Source organism: Saccopteryx leptura, chromosome 8, assembly GCF_036850995.1.
Source record: "Saccopteryx leptura isolate mSacLep1 chromosome 8, mSacLep1_pri_phased_curated, whole genome shotgun sequence".
NCBI lineage: Eukaryota > Metazoa > Chordata > Mammalia > Chiroptera > Emballonuridae > Saccopteryx > Saccopteryx leptura.
Window position 1 is genome coordinate 7,166,090 of NC_089510.1, and position 17,575 is coordinate 7,183,664.

General features: G+C 47.5%; 1 long non-coding RNA gene across 1 annotated transcript; it reads left to right on the forward strand.

Annotated features, from left to right (window-relative positions):
- The first annotated feature begins 571 nt into the window (after positions 1–571).
- On the forward strand, positions 572–16,624 carry LOC136379996 (uncharacterized). Its single transcript, XR_010746833.1, has 5 exons — positions 572–598; positions 3,631–3,892; positions 8,848–9,041; positions 11,573–11,803; positions 16,158–16,624. It is a non-coding gene; the product is annotated as an uncharacterized lncRNA (long non-coding RNA).
- The last annotated feature ends 951 nt before the right edge of the window (positions 16,625–17,575 follow it).

The following is a 17,575-nucleotide window of genomic DNA, read 5'->3' on the forward strand; positions in this document are numbered from 1 at the left end:
CTTTTCAAACAGTGCTATGGTGTTCTTGGGGTATATTTCTAAAAGTGGGATAGCTGGGTCAAAAGGCAGTTCGATTTTCAGTTTTTTGAAGAATCTCCATACTGTTTTCCACAGAGGCTGCACCAGTCTGCATTCCCACCAGCAGTGCAGGAGGGTTCCCTTTTCTTCACATCCTTGCCAGCACTTATTCTGTGTTGTTTTGTTGATGAGCGCCATTCTGACCTGTGTGAGGTGATATCTCATTGTGGTTTTCATTTGCATTTCTCTAATGATTAGTGATGTTGAGCATTTTTTCATATGCCTACTGGCCATCTGTATGTCCTCTTTGGAGAAGTGTCTATTCATTTCTTTTGCCCACAGAGCCTAGTACCCCGGGGCCCCTCGCTAGGGCTCCAAGAGATTTGCGAGCGCAGGCCCTGCCCAGCAAGCCCGGCATGGGACGTTTGCGGGTGGGACCAGCACAGGCCGGAACCCAGAGGTAGAGGCCTGGAGCGCTTTCCCGCTGACCCGGGACCGGAGGTGGCGAGGGCGGGGTCTGCACTGACCGGGCTGATGGGCCCCGCGCAGGGATGCCCTGGACTTGTCGGAGCAGCCTAAGGTGCACCTTGCCTTTCTGCCACAAGGGGGCCACGCGGGCCGCGACGCGGCCCAGGAGGGTGGCGGGGTGTGGGTAGCGGCAGGCGCGGGGCACGCCCTGGGGCAGTGCCCGGGGTTCCTGGGCCGCCCGGCTTCCGTCGCGGTGGTCGCCGAGTTTGGGTGGATCGCGAACCCCGAGGTCCACGACGGTGAGGAGCGGAGGGCCGAGGGGCGGGATGCGTTGGGGTGGGGGGCGCTGTTCGGGCCTGGAGTTCCCTGCGGTCCGTCAGACCGGAGGGCTCCACGGTCGGGCGCCCGGCGGCTGTGGGGGTGCCCGAGTCCCCAGGTCGGCGCCCGCTTGTGTAAGACGGACGCCCCGCCGGAGGCTCCGGGAGGCTTGTTCTTCAGAGTGTGCAGGACGCCCAGCGATCTGAGTGGCGCGCAGGCAAGTTATGTATGGGAGCCCCGCGCTCCTACTCCGTGCGGGACACTGCTGTCCCCGCGCTGGGCGAGCAGCCCTATCACCGCGTCGGGGGGGGGGGGGGGGGACACTGCTGTCCTCGCGGCGATGTCTCCGCGTCTGCCGGAAGGGGGGGACACACTATATTTATGAGATTCAGGGTTTTTTTCCTGAGAAAGAGAAGAAGGGAGAGAGAGAAAGTTGTTTCACTTAGTTGTTCCATTTCGTTGTGTACTGGTTGATTGCTTCTCGTGTGTGCCCGGACAGGGTCACACCTGCAGCCTCTGGCACGCCTGGTTGGTGCTTTACTGAGCCACCCAGTCAGGGCCGATTCAGTAGATCTGAAAGCCATAGAAACTGGTGGTTTTTAGCCTTTTTACACTTGGGTACCTGTGAAAGTTGGAGAATTATTTCAGGGACCACTAAGGCAGATACTACCCTAAGCATAAATGAATTTGACTAAGATCATTGGGTCTGTAATCCTCATACAACAGCAGGGTGGTGAGCTTTTTTTTTTTTTAAAGATTGTATTTATTTATATTTAGAGAGAGAAGAGAGAGAGGAGCATCATCTAGTAGTTGCGTCATTTTAGTTGTTCATTGATTGTTTCTCTTATGTGCCTTGACGGGCTTTCACCCCGGCGACCTCAGCATTCCAGGTCGGGGCTCTACCCATTATTGTGCCACCGCGGGTCAGGCCGGGTGGTTAACTCTTTTGTGGGCCGGCGTGAAATTTCTGACGGACTGGCCTGAGGACCCGCAGTTGAAGAAACCAGGATGAAGAGATGTTTATTGAATGTCATCCATTTGCTGACCAGAGCTTTGCTAAATGTTTTGGGAAACAAAAGTGTGAGATGCCTTCTCAGCTGTAAAAGATACTGTCATTTAAGAAATTAAGAGGTCTCAAATAACTAGTAATTAGAGATAGTTGTAAAGTATGATTCTGGAGGGGAAAAGAATTGTATAAATCAGGGTACAACTGAGTATTTCAAGAAAGCTGTAGCTCAGGTAATTCAGTTCAGTGTCCACAGGAGTGATCCAGAAAGGATTCGGCAAAAGGAGGCGGGGTCTCAGAAGGATAAATGAATGGAGGAAACCAGGGTCCATTTGTCGGCAGAGGAGGCGGGTCCGCCGCAGAGGCGCGCGTGCGCGTGGGAGTGAGCGTGTTGAGTACGCGGCACAGCGCGCCAGCCCAGCCAGACCTGGCAGCATCCTGGAATGACGGTGCTTTAAACACCTAGGTTCCATCCCCCCAGAGATGCTGACTTACTGGTAAGGGCTTTGACCCGGGCACCAGGATTTCTAATAACCCCATTCACCCAGGTAATTCTAATATGCAGTAAAATTGGTAAACCACTGTTACAGTGGATTCTTCCTGATTCCAATATGGTGAGGTGGTCCAGATAGGTTACAGAACTTCAGTTAGGGGAGCTGAGCCATTATTATCTACTGTGATGAGTGCTTGAATAGATATTAACGCAGGATATGGTATAAGCCTCGTTATAGACTCCACAAGGATGGGTACAGTGTCTTGTTGACTCCTATGTCCCCAGCACAATGCCTGGGACAGAAAAGGCATTCACAGCTAAATATAAAAACGGTGGGAAGGGGACTGGTGGTGGTAAACACCTTCTTAAATAAAGGATCGATCAGGCATTGCTTGTGTACCGGTCCTGTGGTGTGGATACAGCAGAGAGCAAGGTACAGTGGCCGCTCTGGGGATCATAAGTAGCAAGTCCTGTGGAGCTCGTGGGGAGGAGGAGCTTGCTGGCCAGGCTCTGTGATTAGGTCCTTCCCTGACAACCGGGCACAGGGGGGTGGGGATGGGAGTGTCCAGGTGGCTCAGCAGTGACTTATCTTACAGTTTCTGACTCGTGTGTGGGGGTATCTCCTGACTCTTTGGATCCAGTAAGCCCTAGAAGCTCTTTTTTTTTCTTTCTTTCTTGATTTGCTTAGAGTTTTTTCCATTATGAAGACATTTTTTAGAAGTTAGGAAGTTAAGCAATTGAATTTTCTAAAATTAAACTCAAGAGGGCTCATTGATGCAGTGAAGTGAGTGTGAACGACTGTGTTACCGCAAGGCTTAGCACCGTTAGTGTGTGTACCGCCGCGGCGAGCACAGGGATTACACGGACTAAATAAAGTTGAGGGTGTACAGAAGGAGTGTAGCCTCGTGGTGAAATGCATTTGAAAAGGCTACTCAGAGAATTGATTTTGCGAGCTTACTAGCTGACATTATTACAAGGGATTTGAACGTGCATTCTGTGTGTGGGAGGAAGACTTGTCAAATGAAAACCGACTAGAAGGCTTGGAAACTAGTCACGGTGCAGAAGCTTTCGTTTCTGAGGAACTGATTTGTCTCCGGAGACGAGTAGTGAATAGTCGCCATCTAATTATTGTGCATTTGCTTATGGGGAATAAACTAATCATCACAGTTCAGATTCTAATAGAAACATTTCTTGTACTTCATAAATTGCAAGTGTAATTAATGTCTTTGTTAATAGCGTCAGTAAATTGAATGTATCTGAGATTAGTGAAGGAAGATGTTACCCTTTAGGGATGATTTATTTAATATTGCTATCGTTATTTTTACAGGAAGAAGGACAGAATTTCGTCTTCATTAAAGATAAGCTCATACAGCCTGATCAGGCGGTGGCGCAGTGGATGCAGCGTCGGACTGGGATGTGGAGAACCCAGGTTCGAGACCTCGAGGTCGCCAGCTTGAACGCGGGCTCATCTGGTTTAAGCAAAGCTCACCAGCTTGGACCTAAGGTCTCTGACTCGATAAGGGGTTGCTCAGTCTGCTGAAGGCCCGTGGTCAAGACAAATATGAGAAATCAATCAATGAACAACTAAGGTATCGCAACGAAAAACTGATGATTGATGCTTCTCATCTCTCTCCGTTCCTGTCTGTCCCTATCTATCCCTCTCTCTAACTCTCTCTCTGTCTCGGTAAAAAAAAAAAAAAATTCATATATTATGAACTTTTTGGAGTTCTACTGAGTATCATTCAGATTTCTTTCTGAGAAAAATTAGGCCTAATTTTTCTTACTAGGTATTAAGAGTGTTATATAATCTTTATCTACAAATTTTAAAGAATGGTGCAGATACTTATCTGTAAAGGTTATTAATTTAGATATCACGTTACCTAGAAATGGGAGGATAGCCTGGCCGTGGTGACACATGGATAGATTGTTGACCGGGGACACAGGTCGCCAGCCTGAGCGCAGGCTCATAGCCTGGCCTGTGGTGACACCTGGATAGAGTGGTGACCGGGGACACAGGTCACCAGCCTGAGCGCGGGCTCATAGCCTGGCCCGTGGTGACACCTGGATAGAGTGGTGACCGGGGACACAGGTCACCAGCCTGAGCGTGGGCTCATAGCCTGGCCTGTGGTGACACCTGGATAGAGTGGTGACCGGGGACACTGAGGTTGCCAGCCTGAGCGCGGGCTCATAGCCTGGCCCGTGGTGACACCTGGATAGAGTGTTGACCGGGGACACTGAGGTCACCAGCCTGAGCGCGGGCTCATAACCTGGCCCGTGGTGACACCTGGATAGAGTGGTGACCGGGGACACAGGTCACCAGCCTGAGCGCGGGCCCATAGCCTGGCCCATGGTGACACCTGGATAGAGTGGTGACCGGGGACACTGAGGTCGCCAGCCTGAGCGCGGGCTCATAGCCTGGCCTGTGGTGACACATGGATGGAGTGTTGACCAGGGACACAGGTCGCAGCCTGAGCGCGGGCTCATAGCCTGGCCGGTGGTGACACCTGGATAGAGTGGTGACCGGGGACACAGGTCACCAGCCTGAGCGCAGGCTCGTAGCCTGGCCCGTGGTGACACATGGATAGAGTGTTGACCTGTTGACCTGGGGACACAGGTCACCAGCCTGAGCGCAGGCTCGTAGCCTGGCCCGTGGTGACACCTGGATAGAGTGTTGACCGGGGACACTGAGGTCACCAGCCTGAGCGCGGGCTCATAACCTGGCCCGTGGTGACACCTGGATAGAGTGGTGACCGGGGACACAGGTCACCAGCCTGAGCGCGGGCCCATAGCCTGGCCCATGGTGACACCTGGATAGAGTGGTGACCGGGGACACTGAGGTCGCCAGCCTGAGCGCGGGCTCATAGCCTGGCCTGTGGTGACACATGGATGGAGTGTTGACCAGGGACACAGGTCGCAGCCTGAGCGCGGGCTCATAGCCTGGCCGGTGGTGACACCTGGATAGAGTGGTGACCGGGGACACAGGTCACCAGCCTGAGCGCAGGCTCGTAGCCTGGCCCGTGGTGACACATGGATAGAGTGTTGACCTGTTGACCTGGGGACACAGGTCACCAGCCTGAGCGCAGGCTTGTAGCCTGGCCCGTGGTGACACATGGATAGAGTGTTGACCGGGACACTGAGGTCGCCAGCCTGAGCGCGGGCTCATCTGGTTTGAGCAGCAGGTTTGCCAGCTTGAGTGCAGGATCATCGACACAATCTCAGGGTAGCTGGCTTCAGTCCAAAGGATGGCCTGAAGCCCAAGCTTGAGCAAAGGGTATCACTGGCCTGACTGGAGTCCCCCAGTCAGGGCACCTTTGAGAAGCCATCAATGAACAGCTAAAGTGCCACAACTCCGAGTTGATGTTTCTCATCTCTCTCTTTTCCTGCCTGTCTCTCTCCCTCTCTCTAAAAAAAAAAAAAAAAAAAGTAAAGTAAATAAATAAAAATTGGAGGATAGATTGAATGACCTTAAGTCTTTCAACAAATATTAATTGCTTAATTACACACCTAGATAGATAAATTTGGTCCTTGTCTGTCAGTGTAGGTAGATAGGAAAAAGAAGTATAAACAATCTATAATTGAATAAGTAGTATTTTCAATAGTTATATTTATTTATTTATAATTTTAATTTGTGGCCCTGGCCGTTTGGCTCAGTGGTAGAGCGTCGGCCTGGCGTGCGGAAGTCCCGGGTTCGATTCCCGGCCAGGGCACACAGGAGAAGGGCCCATCTGCTTCTCCACCACTCCCCCTCTCCTTCCTCTCTGTCTCTCTCTTCCTCTCCGACAGCGGAGGCTCCATTGGAGCAAAGTTGGCCCGGGCGCTGAGGATGGCTCTGTGGCCTCTGCCTCAAGCGCTAGGATGGCTCTGGACACAACAGAGCGGTGCCCCAGATGGGCTGAGCATCGCCCCCTGCTGGGCGTGCTGGTTGGATCCCGGTCGGGGGCATGCGGGAGTCTGTCTGACTGCCTCCCCGTTTCCAACTTCAGAAATATACAAAAAATAAATAAAAATAAAAATAAATAAATAATATATATATAATTTTAATTTGTGTTTACATAGATCAATAGTTATATTTATTACCATTTGCTTTTCTGTAAACTTCTCTACTAGAGAAATGATCTTATACAGATAACTTACCTTACAAGTACCTGTTTTGTGTTTGAAGACTAGCTTACCCAAAGGGATTAATATAGTTTCCAAATTATTTTGAGACATTACATTTCAGCTTTGGACCAATATCGTTGGTTTTTTGTGTGTTGTTTTTTTTTTTTTTTTTTTTCCACAAATGACCTTGAATTAATTGGAGGATTCTACGTGGTGGTATTAAGTTAATCCTGAAATCTTAGGTTCAGATTTGGTACTCACTTGGAATTCTCTTCAGTGTGGCTTCTGGTCCTGTTGACACTGGAGAGAGAGGGGGGGGGGGGGGAGAGGGAAGGGGGCGAGAAGCAGGAAGTATCAACTCCCATATGTTTTAGATCACAGCCCTGCCTTCTCCTGTAGCAGGTGTTTCAGGTTCATCTTGTACAGTGCCTGTCCCAGACTTGAGTCCAATCAGCTGTTACTTCGAGGAGGTCCCGCTTCCTTTTAAAGAAGAATGATCTTTGCGAGCACACTCTGGTGCTGGGGTCAGAGAGCACCCTTTCCAAGTCGGTCATTGTTTCTCGTGGGTTTCTTCTGTTTCTTTTCACAATATATCAGTAGTATATACATTTTTTAAATTTTAGAATATATCTTACAAATGAAAGATTATAGACACTCAGTTTAGAGAAGAATGATAAAAAACAAGTACCCATTGCCAGGCTTGAGGACTCAAACAAAACCAGACCCTTCCGATCTCCCTCCCCCAACCAGACGCCCCCCCAGCACCCTGGACCACCATTCTGAGTTTTCTGTTCATTTTTATTGCTAGCTTTATTTACACACATTTTTCAGTAAACTATTTTTTAGATTTGCACGTATTCTTCAGTGACTTGCTCTTTTGGTTAAACACGTTCCTTTTAGATTTATCTCGGACAGTTCATGTTAGTGTATTTCTTTTTGCTGCCACTTAGTAAGCATTTCATTGTATGAATATTCTCAATTTATCTATTCTGTTGTTAAGAAATATTTGAGCTGCTTCTAGCTTTTGGCTCTTAGAAACAAATACTACTAGGAATCTCTGTATATGTGTAAGAGCTCACTTAGTCATCTACCTAGGAGTGGAATGACTGGAAATACTGTTTTCCAAAGTGACTCAGCACCCTGCCTACAGTGGGTGAGAGTTTCCATCGGTACTTGCCGGGTTCCATGTGGACAGGTGTTTACCTCATGCTAGTCTGATGTGGACAACAGCATTTTGTGGTTTTATTGGCATTTTTTTCTTGTTGTTTAGGGGCAAGAGAGAAACAGACAGGCAGGCAAGAAGGGAGAGAGATGAGAAGCATCAACTCATAGTCATGTCACTTTAGTTGTTCATTGATTGCTTCTCAGACCTGCCTTGACCAGAGGGCTCCAGCCAAGTCAGTGACTTTACTTTTTTCTTTTTCTTTTTTTTTTAACCAGGGACAGAGAGAGAGTCAGGAGAAGTATAGATAGGGACATACAGACAGGAACGGAGAGAGATGAGAAGCATCAATCATCAGTTTTTCGTTGTGACACCTTAGTTGTTCATTGATTGCTTTCTCACAAGTGTCTCGGCTGTGGGCCTTCAGCAGACGGAGTAACCCCTTGCTCAAGCTAGCAACCTTGGGTCCAAGCTGGTGAGCTTTGCTCAAACCAGATGAGCCCGCACTCAAACTGGCGACCTCGGGGTCTCGAACGTGGGTTCTCCATGTCCCAGTCCAGCGCTCTGTCCACTGTGCCACTGCCTGGTCAGGCCAAGCCAGTGACTTTGGGCTCAAGACAATGACTTTGGGTTCAAGACAACTATGGGACCACGTCTATGATCCAGTGCTCAAGCTGGCAGCCTTATACTCATGCTGGTGACCTCAGGGTTTTGAACCTGAGTCTTCAACGTCCCAGGTTGACACTCTGTTCTGTGCCATCCCCAGTCAGTCTTATTGGCCATTTTCTTGATTCCTAATAGAGTTGAACATATTTACTTAAGTTGATCTATTTGTGTTATTCTTTTGTTAAGTGCTTCCTGAGGTGCTACACATTTTTCTCTTGGTTTTGTTCCTTTAAATCAGAGCAATTATTCATGCATTCTGGATACTAATCTTCTTTTTTGTATATGTGCTACAAAATAACTTCTTTCAGTTTGTGGCTTGTTTTCCATTATTTTTAAGTATCCTTAATACAATGTAATAATTTTAATGTAGTTATATTTCTCTCTTTTTTTTTTCAGGATGGTTTGTGCCTTTTATATCATGTTTAAGAAATCCATACTGCAAGGTTGCATGTACTCATTTTTTTTCAAAAGTTTTACTTAATGTTTACTATTAATTGTGAAGTCTGTGATTTCTCTGAAGTCTGATTTTATATATGAGATAAGGTAATTATAAATATTTTGTATTCAGCATTACTATTCAATCGCTATTATGCTCTCATTCCATTTGAACTCAAGCTTGCAAGCAGAAGCCTCTCAGGCTGCAGACACGAACGGCAGTGACTCTGAAGCTCCACCTGAATCGGACCGGAGGTCAGGGCACCGAGGTTCCGCGGACAGACCAGCCGCGCGGCTGCACCTGGTTCAGCGGCAGGAGCGGCCGGGGAGGACCTGGGAACCCGCCGCTGCAGGACAGCCGTGCGCAGGCGCAGGTAGCCCTGGCGGCCGCTCCTTCCCTTTGAGTCACGTGGGAGTTCATACATGCAGCAGTGCCTTGAATTTTCTTCTTGTGAGGGTGATAACTACCTATAGATTCCATCCAAGTTCTTTTCCTGTGACAAGATATGAGATCATGTTCAAAAGCTAACAGATAGTTCCTTTCCTGGGGCTAATTATGGTCACTTCTTGACAAATGAAGTGTATCTTATATTTTAAATTGTAAATAGGATTGAATCAACTGGAAGTGAATCTTTACTGTTCATGTTATCTGTATATATGAATGACTGTCCTTTTTTACTATTTCTTTTGACTGCTTAACTTTATTATTTTCCTCCTTATTGATCAAAATTTTAAAAATGAAAGTCACAGTTTAATACTGTTTCTATTCACAGTGTTTCCAGACAGTTCAGTGTTTTTGACCTTTAAAAGCAATCCTGAGATGTTAATAGCCACAGAATAGTTGGAAATAAATTTTTTTTTCATATTTTTCTGAAGTTGGAAACAGGGAGGCAGTCAGACTCCCGGATGCGCCCGACCGGGATCCAGCCGGCATGCCCACCAGGGGGCAATGCTCTGCCCATCTGGGGCATCACTCTGTTACAACCAGAGCCATTCTAGCGCCTGAGGCAGAGGCCACAGAGCCATCCTCAGTGCCTGGGCCAACTTTGCTCCAGTGGAGCCTTGGCTGCGGGAGGGGAAGAGAGAGACAGAGAGGAAGGAGAGGGAGAGGGGTGGAGTAGAAAATGGGCGCTTCTCCTGTGTGCCCTGGCCGGGAATCGAACCCGGGACTCCTGCACGCTAGGCTGACGCTCTACCACTGAGCCAACCAGCCAGGCCCTTAAATATGAATTTTTTTAAGATGCTATATTGCTTAGGCCAGAGGTCGGCAAACCACAGCTCGCAAGCCACATGCGGCTCTTTGGCCCCTTGAGTGTTTAGCAAAGGCCAGCTTAGGAGTACCCTAATTAAGTTAATAACAGTGTACCTACCTATATAGTTTAAGTTAAAAAACTTTGGCTCTCAAAAGAAATTTTAATCGTTGTACTGTTGCTATTTGGCTCTGTTGACTAATGAGTTTGCTGACCACTGGCTTAGGCAGTTCATGCATTTTTCTTTGAATGTGAAGATAAGGACTTGCCGTGTTGCTTAACTTTGAGTTGTTCTGGCTAATTAGCTTCAATGTTGAGTGCTCAAATTTATGTGATCTCTGCTGCATTTTATTAACCCTTTGAGTAGTTCAAACGTTCATGTACATCCTCGTGTCTCCTGACCATCCAGAGTATAATCATACAAAAATTTGTATTTTAAAAATGTGTAAGGCAATGTTAAAAAAAGGCAAATGTATGTTCTTCTTGTTTTCATAAATTGTTTATCAAACAAACATGGTTTTAAGTTAATAAAACAGAAACTGGAACTCATTTTATTTTTTGAAAAAGAAAACTCACTTCTGGGGGTCAGCAAGCACGAAGATAACTCACTGCTCAAAGGGTTAAGGACCCCCTTTTTCCCCTAGTGCCCAAGCGTCTAGGACACATGCTGGCATCCGCTTGTATAAGCGTGTGTAAGGATAGTAGACTGATCCTTAATTATCTGGATAAAAGTTAATTCACTTTTGCCTGAGCAGTGGTGGCCCAGTGGATAGAATGTCGTCGACCTGGGATGCTGATGTCCTGGGTTTGAAACCCCCAGGTCGCTGGATTGAGCCCAACGTCATTGACTTGAGCAAGGGGTCACTGGCTCAACTTGAGCCCCATTGTCAAGGCACATTTGAGAAGCATTCAGTGAATAACTAAGGTGCTACCACTATGAGTTATTGTTCTTATCTCCCTTTCTGTCTCTCACTAAAACAAATAAATAAATAGCCTGACCAGGTGGTGGCACAGTGGATAGAGCATCGACCTGGGATGCTGAAGTACCAGGTTCAAAACCCTGAGGCTGCCAGGCTTAAACACAGGCTCATGTGGCTTGAGTGTGGGATCATCGACGTGACCCCAAGGTTGCTGGCTTGAGGAGGGGGTCACTGGCTCAGCTTGAGCCCCTGGTCAAGGCACGTGTGAACGTGTGAGAAAGCAATTAGTGAGCAACTAAGGTGCCACAACTATGCATTCATGCTTCTCATCTCTCTCCGTGTGTGTGTGTGTGTGTGTGTGTGTGTGTCTATCTTGCTATGAATAAAATGAATGAGTGAATGAATGAATGAAAGTACAGTTACTTTTTATATTTCTGTTTGAATAAAGTATAAAGAAGGCAAAGGAGAACATGTTGACTACATTCCAGGGAGCTATCCCTTCTTCCTTACAAAGTTTGTTTGTTTTGTTTTTAGCAGGTAACTGTAAGCGATTCTGAGAAGCTCCGACGCAGACGTACAGGTCCGCTGGCCAGAGTTCAGGGACACAGGGAGGGAGCCGTAAGGAGAAAAGGAAACTTAGGGAGAAGAGTCATGGAAGGGTGGGAACGCATTCAGTCTGAAAGAAAAGATTTCCAGGTCAAAGTGACATCGTGTTTGTTCGTCGTTGCTTCACAGGTTTACACCCAGCCACTCTGATCCGGACACAGAGGCCGTTGAGAGAACACCACCATTGACAGCGCCGTAGAGATAACACCACCATTGACAGCGCCGTTGAGAGAACACCACCATTGACAGCGCCGTTGAGAGAACACCACCATTGACATCGCCACCCATCAGCCCCCTGCAGGCACATGGTCACTGTTTTCCCACAGGGGTGTGTGCTACAGTTGCACATAACTGCATCAGGTATTAGCAAACTAATCAGAAAGATATTTTAATTACAGTGATAACTTGATTAATCCAACTTTCCTATTTTAACCCCCTCACAAATAAAAGGAAACCATATATTGCATAAACTAGTAGCACATGTCATTGGGGGTTTTTGTTTGTTTGTTTTTTAAGCAACATGCCTGCCTAGCTGAGATGATAACAATAGCCCCGTGAGGCTGCGTTTTCATCCATATTTAGTGGAAGAGAAGCAGGACTGACCCCAGCCAAGGCTGAACTAGTGGCCTTGTGTCCCCTCGGGGTAACCTTTCTTCCACTTCATGCGCACTGTTCTCACCCCAGTCAGAACAAGAAAGCGTGGCTTAGTCTTCTTACACGTGTATCAAACTTGCCTGGCTCCTCTCTGTTCTCCATATTCTTCCTGATGGTCTTCCTTCTGCGCCTTTTTGGGCCAGAGTAAGTTGGGAGCAGTATCCTCACATCTCTTTGAACCCGGAGCTCACCTCTGAGTACAGGCCATCGAAGTGAGCCTTTCTTTTCCTGTTTAAACAAACTCTCCCCTTGTCGGCAGCTCTGCCTTCCTGGCTCTGTGCACATTTGATTGGTTTTTGTTTTGTGTTTTTCTGGTAGCTTGTGTATGAACACATTTTCTGCAGATGCAGTCACTGTTCTACTTGCCTGAGTGGCTCACGTGTCTTCACTCTGGGTAAAACATTTTGGGTTATTAGTGTGCCGGTTTTTCGGGATTAGCTGATGCATGTTTAGACTTGAGTGTCATGTCCTTCCTGTCTCAAACCCAGGGCAGAGCTGTGCAGAGGGAATGCTCTGTCACAGCCTGTGTCCTTCCCCCACTGGAAGTCGCCTTGGCGTTTCAGGAGATCTCAGTGAGCTTGTTTGTATGTTTCCAAGCTTGGGCAAGTTGGAAAAGGGAAGGGGTGGGAAATGGTAGGAAGAAAATATATCTTCTTTGAAAACTTTGTAGGGGGGCCCTTAAAATTCATGGCAGTCCTTGGCCTTTTAGGGGATAATGTGACAAGTGAAGTCAGTCTTTGGAGATGGACGAAGGGGTTTGAATTTAGGCTTTGTGGCTTCTTATGTGTCCTTGATAAATTCCCAAAGTCTGGTTTTCTTCATCTCTAAAATAGGAATAGTAACATCGTGTTGGCTTGTGGGGTCGAAATGAGACTATGAGTATAGAATGTTTAGCATAGTAACAAACTCGAGAAAATACTTTGTGAGGATTGAGGTCTCATTGTCTTAAGGCCTTGAATTATGTCCCATATATACTGTTACCTGGTGGTTTCTGGGTAGTTGGATTATGGCTGTTTATTCCCTTTTATTTTTATAATGAGTTTGATAACATAATATGAAAAAATACAATTTGTAAATCCGAAGGAAGGAGAAAAAAGAGCAGGGAATTTAAATACATTTTCAGTATTATTTTCATCCAAACTTTTAATTCTTGGAATGATACATGTATAATGTTCGCCAGAAAACTCAGGTGTTGAAAACTACTCAGTCCCCAAGGGAGTCAGGTGGTCAGGCTGAGGGGGACGTAGAGGCTTGGCCTGGGGTCCCCTCTTTTGTCTGTTTCTCCCACTAGTGGCAAAAGCACAGGAAACTCAAGGCATTACCTGTGACAGTTCCCTGTTGTTAGTAATATTGCATCTGACAGAAAGATTATCTGTGTTCCTCTTAGTCTCCAAGGGAAAACATAATAATCTCTGTAGTTTTTACAGCCCTTATGGTCAGGGAATTCGTCAGCTGCTGTGTTAATGTCTTCCTGCTATAACTTACTCGTTTCTGTGCTTTTTTTTTTTTTTTTTTTTTTTTTTTTTTTTTTTTTTTACAGAGACAGATAGATAGGGACAGACAGACAGGAATGGAGAGAGATGAGAAGCATCAATCATCAGTTTTTCATTGCGATACCTTAGTTGTTCATTGATTGCTTTCTCACATGTGCCTTGACCATGGGCCTTCAGCAGACCAAGTAACCCCTTACTCGAGCCAGTGGCCTTGGGTCCAAGCTGGTGAGCTTTGCTGAAACCAGATGAGCCCACACTCAAGATGGCGACCTCAGGGTCTCAAACCTGGGTCCTCCGCATCCCAGTCTAACGCTCTGTCCACTGAGCCTCTGCTGGGTCAGGCTTATTTTATAAAATATATATTTGATTAAGTCCCTCCTTAGTTTACCCTTCCAGAGTTCTCATAACCCTAGGTTACACCCAGCTCTTCCCTTCACAAAAGGTAGAAAATATTTTGGTGCAAAGGGTATCTTAACACATTGCCTCGAATTTAAATATATTCATTTTTAAAACCTCCATGACTCTTAGTTCCAATTTGAAAACGTCTTTTTTAAAAACAGAACAAGCAAGCCCAATTCCACCATTAGTGTGGTTACTTCAGTGAACTTTATGAACTTTGAAAGTGATGTGTTTAAAAGCAGAATAAGCCCATTATTTCTCATCTTTGGAAAACACTGTACAGTGCAGATGAACACACAAGGATATGCTTTATGGCAATAAACTCGATGTTGAATGCTTTGATCATTGAGTAGCAATGGCTTTCTGTTTTATGTGTGTGTCACTCCATTCCTCTCTGCCCGTAACTCAAATGACTGAATTCTGCTTGCCAGCCGCAAGTCCTTAAGCTTCAACTTACCATGATGGGAAAGTCGCTCTGTTTCCCTTGTGGGCTCACTCTGAGAGGGAGCATCAGGAACACGGTGACTGCAGGGATGTATCGGAATGCAGCTGCCGCTCAGGGCGTTGCTGTTCTAAGCACAAGCAACTTCATGAGACTTTACAGTTACATTGTAAATTATGTTTGTCATTAGGAGTATTGCCGTGTGGCCGTCAGTACACTGTGCTTGAGCCCAAATTGATGCTTTTTATTTGTGAAGACTGTACTTTCATTTTTCCTCTCTTGCAGTTAGATCTTCGCTTGCAGAACTGGCCGTCTTCCCACGACCAGCTAAAACGAGAGGCGACCCAAAAGGAGGACTTGCCCTTTCTCTCAAACCGTGAGGTCTCCTATCTCTTCTATTCTTAGTTTTCCTCCTCTTGACTCTCCCGTGGAGCTGCTATGATTCACCAGCTCAGGTGTGGCCCTGCGTGGCCCGGAGGAACAAAGCCCATAGGAAACCCTTTCCTAGCTCTTTTTTGATGGCGGTGCTGACTCAGCTTGTTCATCAGTTTGTTCAGTATTTCCTTAGTGCTCGGAGTGATCCGGGCTGTGTCGGACGGGACCCAGTCTGATGTCGATGTAGAATGCTCTCCTGCCGTGCCAGCCTGTTCCTTCCTGGGAGACAGTTCAACCCGTCACCTCGCCGGGCCGCAGGAAGGCCTCTCTGGAGGGCTGTCCTGGAAAGGGAAGCGCCCCAGGGCTGCTCTCTGCTGGGACCTGTTCTCCTGGAACCCCACCTGCTCCCGGAAGGCTAGAGCTCACGCGATTCCGTGGCTAGTGCTGTGGAACGGTGCCGGGGACGGGCCGGTCACTACAGAACCGTGGGGGACACCGGACGTGGTCAGCACGCAGGAATCACCCGGACTCCTCTCCCACTCAAGTGGGGTTCCCTGAGGTCACCAGGGGTGTGCTGGGAAAAGCAAACTGAGTTCTCTTTCTACCTGCGTGCCAATGTTGTGATCCTCACGGGCCCAACGAGGAGAGGATGCCTGTGGTTTTGAAGGAATGTGCTTAGCTCACAGAACAAGACGGCTTCTCAGTTAACTCAGACTGAAAACACAGAGTACAATGCAGGGAATGAGGAAAAGAGAGTCCAGGGGGGTCTCTGAGTTTCACTGGGGCAAGTATAGATGGTTAGGATAGGATTTCCTGGCATGGTCGGCAGACCGAGCTTTTATTCCAAATAAATAAGAAGTTCTTACAAAGCTCGAGTGAGGGTGCTGCTGCAACACAGTGAAACTGCTTGATGTGCAGCTGAGACGGCTGCACAGTTCGTGGACTGGGAGAACCACGAGAGGCTGCAGGCGGTGTTTTTAGTGCTTAACGAGCAATAAGGATTTGTCTCATGATTTGAGCGAGGTAATTAAAACCTTTCCCCCAAAAAAGTTTAGACTCCAAGGATGTAACTATCAGGTGTTTTCTTCTATGCCCTTTTTCTCCCACTCTTTATCTTCGCCTCGACAGAAATACCAAATTCTATGCCTTTCTTAGGCCCTTAAAACAATTTATCTTCATGCCAAACCTCTCATTAAGCCTCCTCCCTCCCTGTAGTTTTTTTTTAATTTCTGAGTAGTGATTCACATAAAATCCACCCCTTCAAAGTGTGCAATTCACTGGTTTTCTGTATGTTCACGAGGCTGTGCAGCCGTCACCACTGTCTGATTACAGGACGTTTTCATTGCTCCAGGAAGAAGCCCGTCCCCATCAGCGGTCACTCTCCCCTGTCCCCTCCCGCCACCGCCCGGCAGCCTCTGATGTGTCTGGCGCTGTCTCTTCTGGACAGTTCCTACGAGCAGAACTGGACAACACGCGGCTCTGTGTGTCTCTGCTTTCACTGCGCGTGCTGCTTTCAAGGTTCGTGTTGTAGCGTGTTTCAGATCTTCATACCTTCTTCTGACTGGATCAGAGAGCCTCTGATGACGTATTTACTACAGGGATGATATTCTAGAATTGTCTTCCCAGGTATAAGTTAGAAAAGTCTGGGAGCGACTTCTTCCTAAGCCAGTTACTAGTACTTACTCTCCACTGCCGAGTAGTTTATTTCTAGTGTTAGTCATAAAGTTATACCAGGTGGGAGCTGGTCAGCTAAATGGTTGAGGAGACTTAGCTGAAATCAGCTTCCAAGAAAATTAATTTGTGTTCTCTTTCATTTGGTAGATTTCCTACCAACATAAGGAGTGTTCTGTGGGCATTTTATAGGTTTAGAGAAGATAGAAAATCAACTAAGATTTATGTCTTCCTGTATTCATTTTGTATATTTTTTATATTAGATAAAACCATGAAGAATTTATAAAAGTAGTCTGGAGTGGAATAAAGACATTTACTTTTGCTTAAGTTCACTCCTTAGAATTTTTTAAAAATTTATTTTTAGCGAGAAAGACAGGAAGGGAGAGAGATGAGAAGCATCATTTCCTAGTTGTGTCACTTTAATTGTTCATTAATTGCTTTTCCTTTGTGCCCTGACCCAGGGGCCCAAGGGGCGCCAGTGACCCCTGCTCAAGCTGGCGACCTTTGGGCTCAAGCTGGTGACCTTGGGCTTCAAGCCAGTGACCATGGGGTCATTCTGACCTTGGGGTTTGGAACCTGGGAGCGCAGTGTCTCAGGCGTCCCCGGATGATGCTCTGTCCACTGCCCCAGAGTCAGGCACCTCGGAGTATTTCTGGGCTAATTTTCACTCGAGCACCGAGGGGTCTGGGACGCCGTCCTCCAGAGGGTCCACCGCTGCGCTGCAGGTGCTGTCGGGGCTCCTCGGGCCGGGTGAGCGGGGAAGGTGAGCGGCGCTGGTTCAGGCAAAGCGCAGTGACACGCGGGAGGGTCCGGCGAGCAGTGCTCACTGGGGACGCCAGGGAGCCTCCTTTCCCTTTGATCGCTCTTGGTCTTCGGGTGCTCGCACCCCCATTCCATTGGGGAGCAACCCCCAGCCGGGTGCAGTGTGGTGAGACTGTCGGGCAAGGGACCAGGCCTCCACCCTTCGTGCTGAGCCTCTGAGGTCTCTGTCTGGGACTCCGAAACCTGAGGTGTCAGATCGTGGGGGCCCCTGTGAGATGCTGATGACCTCCTGGTGGTGGCGCGGCCTCAGAGCCCTGTCCCTGTCCCTGTTCCCTA